This window comes from Mus musculus, chromosome 14 (genome assembly GCF_000001635.26).
Source record: "Mus musculus strain C57BL/6J chromosome 14, GRCm38.p6 C57BL/6J".
NCBI lineage: Eukaryota > Metazoa > Chordata > Mammalia > Rodentia > Muridae > Mus > Mus musculus.
In genome coordinates, this window is record NC_000080.6 from 69,151,063 (window position 1) to 69,164,462 (window position 13,400).

Here is a 13,400-nt window from a genome sequence, read left to right on the forward strand (position 1 = left end):
GAGAGAAGGAAGTGGGAGGGAGGGGAGGAAGTGGGAGGGAGGGACAGAAGGGGAGGGAGGGGAGGGAGGGAAGGAAGAAGAGGGGGAGGAAGGGGAGAGAGGGAAGGAAGGGGAGGAAGGGAAGGAAAGGGGAGGGAGGGAAGGAAAGGGGAGGGAGGGAAGGAAGGAAGGGGAGGGGCAGAGGGAAGGAAGAAAGGGGAGGGAGGGAGGGAAGAAAGGGGAGAAAGGGAGGGAAGGAAGGGGAGGAAAGGAGGGAAGGAAGGGGAGGAAAGGAGGGAAGGAAGGGGAGGAAGGGAGGGAAGGAAGGAAGGGGAGGGGCAGAGGGAAGGAAGGAAGGGGAGGGAGGGAAGGAAGAGGAAGAAGAAAAAAGGAGAAAAGAAAAAACATTAGTAACAAAGAAGAAAAGGAGACAAAGAAAAGGAGAAGAGGGAAGAGGAGGAGGAGACAAAGAAGAGGTGAAATCCCTGGGCTTACTGTTGAGAAAGAGTGGACTTTGCATTTCTAACCTAACTGCCAGACAACCATCACTGTGAATCACATTCCTAAGAGCAGTCAAAATGAAGAAACAAATGTACTCTGTGCTTTAGTCCTTTCATTTCCCCTGCTCACCCACCCCCATTTGAATAAATCCACACTGTGAAATAAAAGCTAATACAGGAACTAATGCACCCAAGGTTATTAGGAAGCACTGCGGTAATTCCACTGTATGCCCTGCACAGCTCACCTCCATACAACCTACCCTCCACAAAGACTCACAGGGGTTCCTGGCTTCTTGAAGACCCATCATCTGAGGCCCCATGCTCTCATCCTTTGGATTTAGGCACCAGAGGGGCTATCCCCACCATGGTCACCACAGATTGTCCTTAAGTCCGAGACTCACTTCTCACTTGTTTTACCTGGCCTGCCAGTGGCCTTTCATATCTTTTTTACCTACCCGACCCCACCCCCACTTCACAGGCTTCTTTCACTTGGTTCCTGTGGTGGTTTGAATATGCTTGGCCCATGGGAAGTGGCACTATTAGGAGGTGTCACCTTATTGGAGGAGGTGTGGCTTTGTTAAAGGAAATGTGTTATTATGGAGGAAGGGCTTTGAGGTCTCAGATATATGCTCAAGTTTGGCCAGTGTGGCACAGCCCCCCCCATCCCCCCATCTAGCTGTCTTCAGATTAAGATGTAGAACTCTTGGCTCCTCCAGCATTCTATTTTCCTGCACTCTGTCATGCCTCCCACCATGATGAAAATGGACTAAACCTCTGAATCTGTAAGTCAGTCCCAATTAAATCTTTACCTTGATAAGGGATGTCTTTGTCACAGTGTCTCTTCACAGCAATAGAAACCTGAACTAAGACAGTCCCTAAGCCTCACATCACCCTCTCTAACCATTTACCTCTCTCTATCTTCTTTATTATTCTATTCCTCTTCTACCAACCCTTTCCCCTTTGTTTTGACATGAAAATTTTAAGGGGAAAAAGGACACCAAGGTACAAAGCATATCTAGTTGCCACTCATCAAATAGTCAGTTACTGCAGTTTTCCCAAGTGTGCCCTGTCACCACATTATCTGTTGAGCCTGTGCCCTCTTGGCTGCTGAGCAGCCCTGTTGAAATCACACTCCTGTCATTACATCTAAGAAAATTAACAGTAGTAGTGTCATTTGTTTGTATTTCTGTGATGAAACACTGACCAAAAGTAACCTGAGAGATGAGAGTCCATTTGGCTTACAAATTGCAGTTCATCACTGAGAGAAGCCAAGGCAAGAACTGAAGCAGAGGTCATGGAGAAACACTGCTTACTGGCTTGCTTCCAGTCTGACTTTCAGTTAACTCTCATATACTGCCTGGCCCTCCTGCCTAAGAATGGTATCAGCCACAGTGGGTTGGACCCTCCTACATCAATCATCAACCAAAAAAAAAAAAAAATGCCCTACAGACATGTTAACAAGCCAATTAGATTTTTCCATCTGGAAGCAATTCCTCAGTTGAGCTTCCCTCTTTCCAGGTGTGTCAGGTTGACAACTGAAGCTAAACCAAGATAGTATTTGTGTCAGTTAATTCTCATTCAAACTTCCCCATTTCTTTCAATGTATTTAGAACTACAGCTCCTTTGGTTTCTCTTAGTCTTCACTCTTCCATGTTTCTTTAAATAACTGTGGTGATTAGGGTTAATAGTCAACTTGATGGGACCTAAAATTGACTAGGAAATATTTAGATTGTGGCTAGCCTCTGAGAATGTGTACAAGGGACTCTCTTGGTTGGGTTCGTCTATGTGGGAAGATTCATTATAACTATGAACTAAACCGTTTAAAGCAATGCCATGCTGGATTTATATCTCAGGCAGCCTATAGGTCCTACATATAAGATAGATTGGATATATAATCTCGTTCTTTATATATCAAAACAGTTATGGTTTAATATAATATTTTAATATTCTTGAAAATTGTGCATGTAAAATGCTTTCCTCTTAGTGTCCTCAGTTACTACTTGTTTCCACATAAGGGTGTGAATTCTTGAGGACTTATACTTAATAAATTGCTGCAAACAAATACTCTTATTTCTAAGTTAATAAATAAATAAATTATGCACATGTGACTATTAATAACCTTTCAAGCTTTCTAGTTACAACCGCTCCTTAAGAGAAACTATTGAAAGTGCAATTAGTCACTGCCCATGTTACATGAATACTGACTATAACAGTCAAGTACTTGAGACGTTTTGTCAACGTTATTAATTCTAAAGGACAAGATATTGTGGAACTTTAAAACTTTAACTTCTTAAAAGACAAAGAAGGGGGAAATTATATCCCCATGCATATTATTTAGTGCATTCCCATGCACACTATTTAAATCATACTTTTATTTTAGAATTTTGATGTCAAAGAATTTAATAAGTGCTTTATAGTATCTTAAAAGGATCTACTTATTGGCATATGGTTTGATCCTAAACAGCTACCTTATTAGGGAAGGGAAAAACATAGGTTCTCTCCACAGAATGCTGCAGAAGCATGATGGTTAATTCGTGTGACAAGCTGGCAGGTGAGTTGGCTCAGTGCCCTGACTGAAGTGACAAGTAAGCTAAACTGAGTACATGTTTTTGGCCCATCCTTGCTTGCCATTTTTCCAGATTGGACTAGTGAAGCTGTCTTGCTTCAAGCTTTTTAACTTTATGGCAAAAAGAACATCAGAGACTGTATATTCTGACTTAGTAAGATTAGTCATTTAATAGAGTCATAATGATTTTTCTCTTTTCTTCAATGTGACCAGTTATTCTAACTCAATCTTAGACTGGTCTAGTAATAATTCCAATATTAGAGATTCCTATTGTAGAAAGCTAAAAATTTTAATTACCTAGCAAAGTTAATTCGGAGCACAGCCTCCACTTCCAGAGAATCTCTGGCCTTTTTGCTAATTCTAAAAGCCAGCTCCCCCACACCTGGAGGCCAGAGCCTGAGCTTGGTTGTTGCTAATTTGCAACTGAATAAAGTACCTGGGCTTCCACAAAGAAACTTTTGTTCTGTTACCTTTCACTGTCTGGATTTTGTTTTTCAAGCAGGTCAATCAACACCTTCAGCCTGACTGCAGCAGGCATGCATCCCTGCCCCCAAGAGCATGCAGGTGGCAGCTACTAATTTTCATTCTAAAAGCATTTCAGTACATATTGTGGCTTTTGGTCTGATTTGGGATTAAGGTTTGCTATGAGGGCTAGAAAGGCAGAAATTTCAGATATTAGAAGAAAGTTGTTTTTATTCTGATAAGACTGGCTTAGTTCAAGATAGCATAGGCATAGTTAGAACTAGTTTAGTAGAGAGAATACGCAACAGAGAGAAACAAGAATATTGGTATAAAAATTGGTTTTCTACTCCTCCTTGGCTCACTACCTTACTTCCCAGCCTTTTGGGACCTTTCGTGGGTATTTTACTGCTTTTGTCTTTTGGCCCTTGGGCCCTTAATAGATTAACCAGTTTTGTTAAGTCACAGATTGAAGCTGCTTTAAGCAAGCCAGTTGCAGTTCATGATCATCAGCTAGATATCTGAGACTTAGACAAAGAAGATCTTCCTCCCACCAATGCAGAAAGAGCAGCTGCTGGTCTCCAGTTTTCCACCCTTGCTGTAAATGCAAGGTCCCCTTGTTTCCTCAGGCCATGGAGACAATAGAGATGAGGAGGGTGACCTCCAGCTCCTAATATAGCCTAAGAGCCACAAATTGTGGTGTTACAATTCGCATAATTCTTGTAGAGACCTTGCTGAATCTGAGGTTGACAATTCTCCTTTAGGAACTGCACAGGACTCAGAACTGTGCATGCTTGTTCGTGATAATACGAATCTGGTATGGGCACCAGCATGGGTGCAAGGCTAAGCACGGCAGGGGTAGGTCCAACCTGACCATTTCTGAGTTCCCTGAGAGACACACCCGGTTTGGATGGAGGTTGGTATCTAGTTCCAGGTACAACCAAAAGAATCTTTCTGAGGCTCTGCCTCCCCACCCCAAAAGATACCAAGAGCCATGACTGTGGGTCGTGACAGCACCCACGGGAGGAATAGGGTCAATGCTCCCCCAGCCATGGTTAATGCCTGCTCATCCAAGGATGAGAAGATCATTTGATCACCTCAGTTAAGTGTGGCCTTATTAAATTTAATTCAAAGTGGGGAGAGGTTGAAGATCATACCGTGAGAAGGCAAGCCCTTCACAGTCTCCCACCCTAACAAGCCAAATGGCCTTGTGCTAAGGAGCCGGTCGTCACCCCCTCCTCCCTGTTCCCTACCTGTCACCCAAGGCTGTTAAGGAGGATCCACATGCTCTCCTTTAGTGTTATCTTATTATAGTGCCTTTTAAGATTAAATTCTGATATAGTTAAGTCTTCGCCAGTGTTCCAACACTTGGAATTCAGTAGGAATACAGCAAGAAAGTTACCTATTCAGTAACTAATTAAGCATTACAAAAGATGGAGCCAACAGCTCAGGATTCTTCTGCCAAATGTTTACTAGGACAGAAAGGACAGTCTTAACCAAATAAAGGTTTACCATGAGAAAAGTTAGGGAATCCCACTGAGACAGGTTTCTTCATTAGGCCCTAAAATTTCAGGCAGAACTATAGAGCATAAATAAATGTTATGCCTCAGTCCAGCCTTTCTTTTTTATATTAATAACAGGGAGGAGATGTAACCTCCCCCGACAGCCTGAAAACAAGCTGAGCAGGCTTGACTTGTTGTCAATAGGAGATCACCTGGGGTGGAGCCTGCCACCCTATTGTTCTACCACTGCCGCTGCTGCTACCTGCCACCTAGCTGTTCCGGAGCCTACACATGGTCACCTGCAGCTGGACTCTAAGGATGATTCGGCGGGAATGGACCCCCCTTCTTTATAAGCGCGTGTTCCCCAATATTAAAATTGAACCTTGATCAGACTATTGTCTTGGTTCATCCTTTCTCTCGTCGCCTAGATTCCCTCTTTTCTTCCAGATTCCAAGATGTCTTCCAGGCTCGAACCCGTACATGTAAGCCGCTGGCCGGCCTCAACATCCCAATGTTCCTACTTACCCTCAAATGGACAAACTAAAGCCCTTCACTAACCTTGCTCCACATCTAATCTCTAATTACTACCCTCTTTCTATTCTCTGTACCATGTTTATTCTCAATACACAGATGCTCTGCACACATCCCATATTATCAATACACAGATGCTCTGTACACATCCCAGCTTCAAGCCTTTGCTCTAGCTATTTACCTGGGAATACCTGTTTGGCTCAATCCTTGTATTAGTTACCTTTGTTTCTATGAGAGAATACCTGACAGAAACAAGGTAAGGGAAGAAGGATTCGTTGTGGTCCATGCTTTCAGAGGGTACAGTCCCAACATGACCAGGAAGGCATGGTGGAACTCGTGGCAATAGGAAGCATGCCACTAGGAACATCCACATATCTGAGCATAAGGAAAAAGAAAGCCCCAGCTGGAACTGGGGCTGGGTTGTAACACGTAAGGTTAAGTTCTGCTCCCAGAAACCCACTTCCTCCACCCAGGTTTCCTCCTGAAGGCCCCATAATCCCCTATATAGTGCTGATAGCCAGGAACCAACTGTTCAAACATATAAACCTGTGGGACATTTTACCATAACACTTCCTCAGTGTGGAAGTACTTCAAAAGAGGCTGTTACAATCTGGGAATGAAATGCCCCCATAGGCTAACATGTTGAATGCTTGGTGGCCAAATGGTGGTCCAGTTTCAGGAAGTTACATGGAGTTTTCTTCTTCTTCTTCTTCTTCTTCTTCTTCTTCTTCTTCTTCTTCTTCTTCTTCTTCTTCTTCTTCTTCTTCTTCTTCTTCTCCTTCTTCTTCTTCTTCTCCTTCTTCTTCTTTCATCTTCGTCTTCTTTTCTTCTTTCCTCCTCCTTCTCCTCCTCCTCCTCCTCCTTCTTCTTCTTCTGATTCTCCTTCTCCTACTCCTCCTCTTTCTCTTCCTCCTCCTCCTCCTCCTCCTTCTCCTTCTTCTTCTTCTCCTCCTCCTCCTCCTCTTCCTCCTTCTCTTCCTCCTCTTTCTTCTTCTCCTTTTTCTCCTTCTCCTTCTCCTTTTCCCTCATCTTCCTCCTCCTCCCTCTCCTCCTCCTTCCAGAAGAAGTAGGTCACTGGTGGCATACTTTTGAAGGTTATACCTGGTCCTATGTCCCATCCTCTCTGCTTCCCATCTACAATGAGGTTAAAAGCCTCTGCCACATACTCCTCCTGCCATGATGGTCTACCTCACCATGAGCCCAGAACCAACAGAGTCAAGGACTGTGGACTGATATCTGAAACCATGCCCAAATAAATTCTTCCTCTAAGTTTTCTATATCAGGCGGCTGTCATTTGTAACCCTCCTTCTTAAAACAACAATTACTCGCCTGAACACACAATGCCCCCAGTGTCCTTTCCTCCATACCCTGTATGTTGAACTCCTAATCTGCCACACAACTATGTGTTACAGCATTGGGTTTAAAACCTTGGTGTCCTTCTCTCCTATAAGCACCCTGAGAGGAGAAATCAAAAGGAGTTGAACAAAGACCAGAAGGATTTATAAGGATATCCAAAGATAAGGAGTCGTATAGACACAGGAAAATAAAAAGTAACTGGTCAACATAAAAGTATTGACTGTTATTAATAATCACTCCTTTGTTCAAAGTGGGAAAGGAATGTTGTGATTCCAAATGAATGGCTTGTTATTAAGTCAACCATATTTATACACAGCTACTTGGCAGGAAGTCAGCTAGTAGGAAGAAAATGTCCTTTGCTGGAATCCCCAGAGGCAACAGTACAGGTATAAGAAAGAGGATCCTAAGTCCTCATCCAAGCAGAAGCCCTGGCCTCCAACTTCTAAGACTGTTCTCAGCCCTATTTGATCTCCCTGGGCCTGTCTCTTATACTTATTTTAATTAAGCACAGTTTCAGCATCCCCCCCCCCCCAACCCTTCTTTCTGTTCCAGACACACAGAGAGACTGAGAGGAGATCCCAAGTAAAAATTTTAAAGTCTGAATAATTAAGAATTGCCTGATTAGCTTCTTCTTCTTCGGGAAAACACCAAATGGCGATGACACCGGTGCGGGAGGGGGTGGGGCGGAGGGGGGAGCGGAGGGGGGGGGCGGAGGGGGGGCGGCGGAGGACCCGGGGGGCCCAGGATTAGGAGGCCGCAGTGGCTTCCGCGGAGGAGGAGGTCTTAGGGGCCGCGTGCGTCGTGGCCGAGGCCGTGGCTGTGATCGAGGCCGCGGGGCTCCTGGAGGTTAAGCTAAAGACAAGGAGTGGATCCCCATCACCAAGCTGGGCTGCCTGGCATGAAGATCAAGTCCTTGGAGGAGATCTACCTGTTCTCCCTGCCCGTTAAGGAGTCTGAGATCATTGACTTCTTCCTGGGTGCTTCCCTAAAGGATGAGGTTCTGAAAATCATGCCAGTGCAGAAGCAGACTCGGGCTGTCCAGCGGACCAGGTTCAGGGCTTTCGTCGCTATTGGGGACTACAATGGTCACGTTGGTCTTGGTGTTAAGTGCTCCAAGGAGGTTGCCACTGCCATCCGAGGGGCCATCATCTTGGCCAAGCTTTCCATTGTCCCTGTGCGGAGAGGCTACTGGGGGAACAAGATTGGCAAGCCCCACACTGTTCCATGCAAGGTGACAGGCCACTGTGGCTCTGTGCTGGTGCGTCTCATCCCTGCCCCCAGAGGCACTGGCATTGTCTCTGCTCCTGTGCCCAAGAAGCTCCTGATGATGGCCGGTATAGATGACTGCTACACTTCAGCCAGAGGCTGCACTGTCACCCTGGGCAACTTTGCTAAGGCCACCTTTGATGCCATCTCCAAGACTTACAGCTACCTGACCCCCGACCTCTGGAAAGAGACTGTCTTCACCAAGTCTCCTTATCAGGAATTCACTGATCATCTTGTGAAAACTCACACCAGAGTCTCTGTTCAGAGGACCCAGGCTCCAGCTGTGGCTACTACATAAGGATTTTGTACAAGAAAAATAAAAGAATTAAGTCTGCTAAAAAAAAAAAAAAAAAAAAAAATTGCCTGATTAATCAGAGCCAAGCATCTTATGATCTTTCTACTACCCCTTTTCCCTAATCTCTCCTGCTTGCTAGGACTTGGGAAAGAAAAATGGATAGCCAGTTTGACTAGATTTGCCTCTTTCTAGCTAACCCCCTACAAGCATGCCCTAGGCCCTCTGAACACAGATGCACCCCAGCACTGCCCTAGAGAGGCACTCAGGTGCTAGAAGGGAATCCAAATGACAGTAAAAGCCAGAGGAGTCCTACTAAAGGACACTAGATGTCAGGCTTTCCAGCATCAATCTGTTGCATAAAATGGCTCTGTTCAGAACAAAAGCCCTCCCTGGCTGGCATTTAAATGAGTCCCTCACTCTAATGTTACACTAGCCCAGCGTCAGACTGTCTGGGAGTGGGTAGAAGGGGAAACACTCTCAGTTATCAGGATAATTTATCTACAGAGCACCAAATACTAACTTGTGTCTGTGTCTGTGCCTGTGCCTGCTCTATCTGGGTCCATGTGGCAGCCCACCCCCAACCCTTTAAGTGAGACTAATTTGCCACCAGTGGCCACTAGGGACAAAGTAATGGAGTGCCCCCAGCAGTCCTGGCAGTACATGAACCATGTCTTTTCCCATGGTTGTTTTGTCTTGAGGAAGGATCTTGAGGCTGGGTGAGATGGCATATGACTGTAGTCCCAACAGTCAGGGGAGACAGAGGCAGAAGGATCCCTGCAAGTTCAAATCCAGCCTCGTCTACAAGCCAAGATCCAGTGCCACATAGGGAGAACCTGTTTCTAAAATGAAAAGGAGGTGAACTGCTTGCTATGTGGTCCAGACTTTGCCTCAAACTCAAAATCCTCTTACCTCGTTTTCCTCAGTGCCGGGGCTACAGGCACGTTCCATTGTGCCCCATGCTCCTCCCTGTGTGCCTGAGAGAAGTATGTGCAAGCTCTGGTTCAGAGACTCTCTGAGGAGTTTCCACTATCCTTAGTATCCATTCAGAGTCAGGAAGCACTGAAGTCCACAACTGTATTACAAATGAAATGCCTCATATGCAAGTAACCATGTAGAAGTGGTTAGACCACAGACACCTCAGGAGGGCCACACTGACAGACCGAGTGCCTTAGGAGTGAGTAATGCTGGGTAGAAGGAAGATGTTCTAAATGACCTCCTAGAACCTGGTTCACATTTTATTCAGCCAAGAACTTGAGAACCTGAAAGGTGGTTTAAGAAGTACACTCACTTCAGTCTTGTCCCCAGTCACTTACAACAGTATCTGATCTACAAATCACCTCAGCAGGGCCAGGTTTTTATGTTCTCTAAGGGGTGTGCTTAAGTTACCTTTTAAAAATTAAACACCGGGGGTGGGGTGGGGCTGGTAAGATGGCTCAGTGATTAAGAGCAATGACTGCTATTCCTGTGGTCCTGGGTTCAATTCCCAGCAACCACATGGTGGCTCACAACCATCTATAATGGGATCTGATGCCCTCTTCTGGTTGTGTTTGAAGACATCAACAGTGTACTCATATACATAAAATAAACAAATAACCTTTTAAAAAATTAAACTCCTGGGACTGTCTCAATGGCTAAGCAGGTAAATGCACTTACCACCAAGCCTGGTGCTCTTGAATTTGAACCCTAAGACCTACATGGTGGAAAGAAAGAACTGCCTCCTGCCGATATTCCACTGTCCTTCATATTCAATAAGTGGTAAGCATTTATCTATACACACAGAGACATACACAGATAAACATACAGGCACACACAGGGGTTGGGGCGGGAGGAAGAAGGGAGGGAGACACATAAGGGAAATGCTGTATCTCCAAAAAGTCACAGTACAGATCAGGTTATAGATCATTTCCATCCTCAGCACCAAAAGAAAATAAAATCAACCTAACACTCCAGACATATGCACTCAGTTCATAAACTCTTATTTCGGTTTCCACGAAGGCAGGCATGACGTCTTGTACATTCTTGGGAAATAACCATAATGCTAACCTCCTACAGAGATGCAATTTGATGCAGTGGGCTCTGCCCTGACATAGTACTAGCTCACCAGGCTGACAGCTATAAAATAGAGTTACTGGCTCCACTGCACCTCAAAATCCAGTTCTTTATCTCAAAGGGATATCGATGACATCATGGAAGCCCATACCCGACTCTGGAAGCTAAAATCGGGTGCACACTGTGTGAAGCCCAGCAACCGTTCTGGGAACATCTGTACAACCCCGGCCAAGGGATCTGCAGGGGCTGAGGGGCACCCTGGAGCAAGTACAGAGCGGCCTGCAACCCCAAACTTAGACAGAAGCAGAAAGTTCACAAGGCCAAGGCCAGTCTGCGCTACATAGAGAACCTTCATTCACAAAGCCCCAGCTGCAATGTGCAGTTCCTCCAGACACAGACGACTGCAGAGAAGCAATGATCTAACCCAACCCTAACCCTAACCCTAGCCCTAACCCTAACCCTAACCCTAACCCTAACCCTAACCCTAACCCTAACCCTAACCCTAACCCTAACCCTAACCCTAACCCTAACCAACCCCAACCCCAACCCTACATAGAGAACCTTCATTCACAAAGCCCCAGCTGCAATGTGCGGTTCCTCCAGACACAGAAGACTGCAGAGAAGCAATGATTAACCCTAACCCTAACCCTAACCCTAACCCTAATCCTAACCCCAACCCCAAACTCAAAGCGAACCCCAACTCCAACCCCAACCCCAACCCCAACCCTAACCCTACATAGAGAACCTTCATTCACAAAGCTTCAGCTGAAATGTGCGGTTCCTCCAGACACAGACGACTGCAGAGAAGCAATGTTTAACCCTAACCCTAACCCTAACCCTAACCCTAACCCTAACCCTAACCCTAACCCTAACCCTAACCCAACCCCTCTGGAATGCTCTGGGATCTGAACAGACACACACACACACACACACACACACACACACACAAATGCACACATGCACGCACATACACATGCACACACACCAGATCTAGAGTTTATTTTTCCACGGCTTGCTGGTGTCCTGGCCCTATCAGTGCTTGTTTGGTGGCTGGTGCTGGAATGTTAATTGAAGCAGAGCTGGGAGTCGATGCTGATAAGCGTTGCCTAGCAGCAGGACACTTGTGCTCCACCATCCCTAGCAACCTCTGAATCCCCTGCATTTTGGAGCTCGGTCTTGTTAACTGTGATGAGTTCCTTTTTCACAGAGAAGGTATGGAGCAAAGGGAGCTGGAAGCTAAGGGCATTGGTGAGAGGCAGAGAGTCCACACTCTCTGCCATGCCAGGCCTGGTACAGCTAGCATCTGAGAGCTGGAGATTGGGCTCCCAGCCAAGCCTGAAGTACGAACACAGATTGATGACAGATGCTAGATGATAGATAGATGATAGAAGATAGATAAAGATAATAGAGCCATCCATCATACTTGCACACAGTACCTTATGAAGCTGGAGATGGAGCCCAGTGCCTTACTAATGGACCCAAAAACACCACTTTTACACAATTTATAATTATCTAAACAATTAAAATTAACAAAGGGAATTGCCATCCTTTTCTCCACCTAAACACTTTCTATCTTTCATTCATTCATTTATTATTTATTTATTTATTTATTTATTTATTTATTTATTCATTTATTTCGGATATTTTATTTACATTTTAAATGTTATCCCCTTTCCCAGTTCCCTCCCCCATCATGGAAACCCCCTATCCCATCCCCCTCCTCCTGCTTCTGTGAAGGTGTTCCCCACCCACCCACTCCTGCCTCCCTATCCTGGTGCCCTAGCACTCCCCTACACTAGGGAATCGAGCCTTCATAAGACCAAGGGCCTCTCCTCCCATTGATGCCAGACAAGGCCATCCTCTGCTACATATGTGGCTATAGCCATGGGTCCCTCCATGTGTACTCTTTGGTTGGTAGTTTCGTCCCTGGGGACTCTTGAGGGGTCTGGTTGGTTGATATTGTTCTTCTTCCTATGGGGTGGCAAACTCCTTCAGCTCCTTCAGTCCTTTCCCTAAGTCTTCCATTGGGGACTCTGTGCTCAGTCCAATGGTTGACTGCAAGTATCTGCCTCTGTATTTGTCAGGCTCTGGCAAAACCTCTCAGGGGACAGCTATATCCGGCTCCTGTCAGCAAGCTCTTCTTGGCATCCACAATAGTGTCTGGGTTTGGTGACTGTATATGGGATGGATCCCCAGATAGGGCAGTCTCTGACGGTCTTTCCTTCAGTCTGTGCTTTCTCTCCATATTTCCTCCTGTGAGTATTTTGTTCCCTCTTCTAAGAAGGACCAAAGCATCTCAGGGATTCACAGGAAGTATTTCTGAAGTTGACAGGTAAATTATTAAAATGACCACAACACAGCCAATGATGATGATGATGATGATGATAAAACTGTGAAATATTTTTCCACATCATATACTTGAATACAAGAAGGTGAAAATAATGAAAGCATACAAATACTAGAACAGCTAGCAGTCAAACTTTTCTCACTATGACTCAAGTGAAAGGAATGGATAAAAGAGTCCAGGAGACACTGAAAGTGCAGAAATTCGGTTAAGGGGAAGAAAATACTTGCAGTAGTGGGTCAGAATCATTACTATAGGTTACTATAGAGAAGGTTTAAAAATTATTAAAGGAATGGGGCTGGAGAGATGACTTCAGCAATTAAGAGCACTGGCTGCTGTTCCAGAGGTCCTGAGACCAATTCCCAGCAACCACATGGTGGCTCACAACCATCTGTAATGGGATCTTATTTCCTCTTCGGGGTGTGTGTGAATACAGATTACTCACGTATGTATAAATAAATAAATAATTTTTGAAATTATTAAAGTGGGAAAGATAGAATCTGTGTATATACATTCAAGTATACATAGGTACATGCCTTCTATATTATATATA

General features: G+C 45.1%; 1 pseudogene; it reads left to right on the forward strand.

Moving 5' to 3' along the window:
• On the forward strand, positions 7,519 to 8,495 carry Rps2-ps5 (ribosomal protein S2, pseudogene 5; annotated as a pseudogene).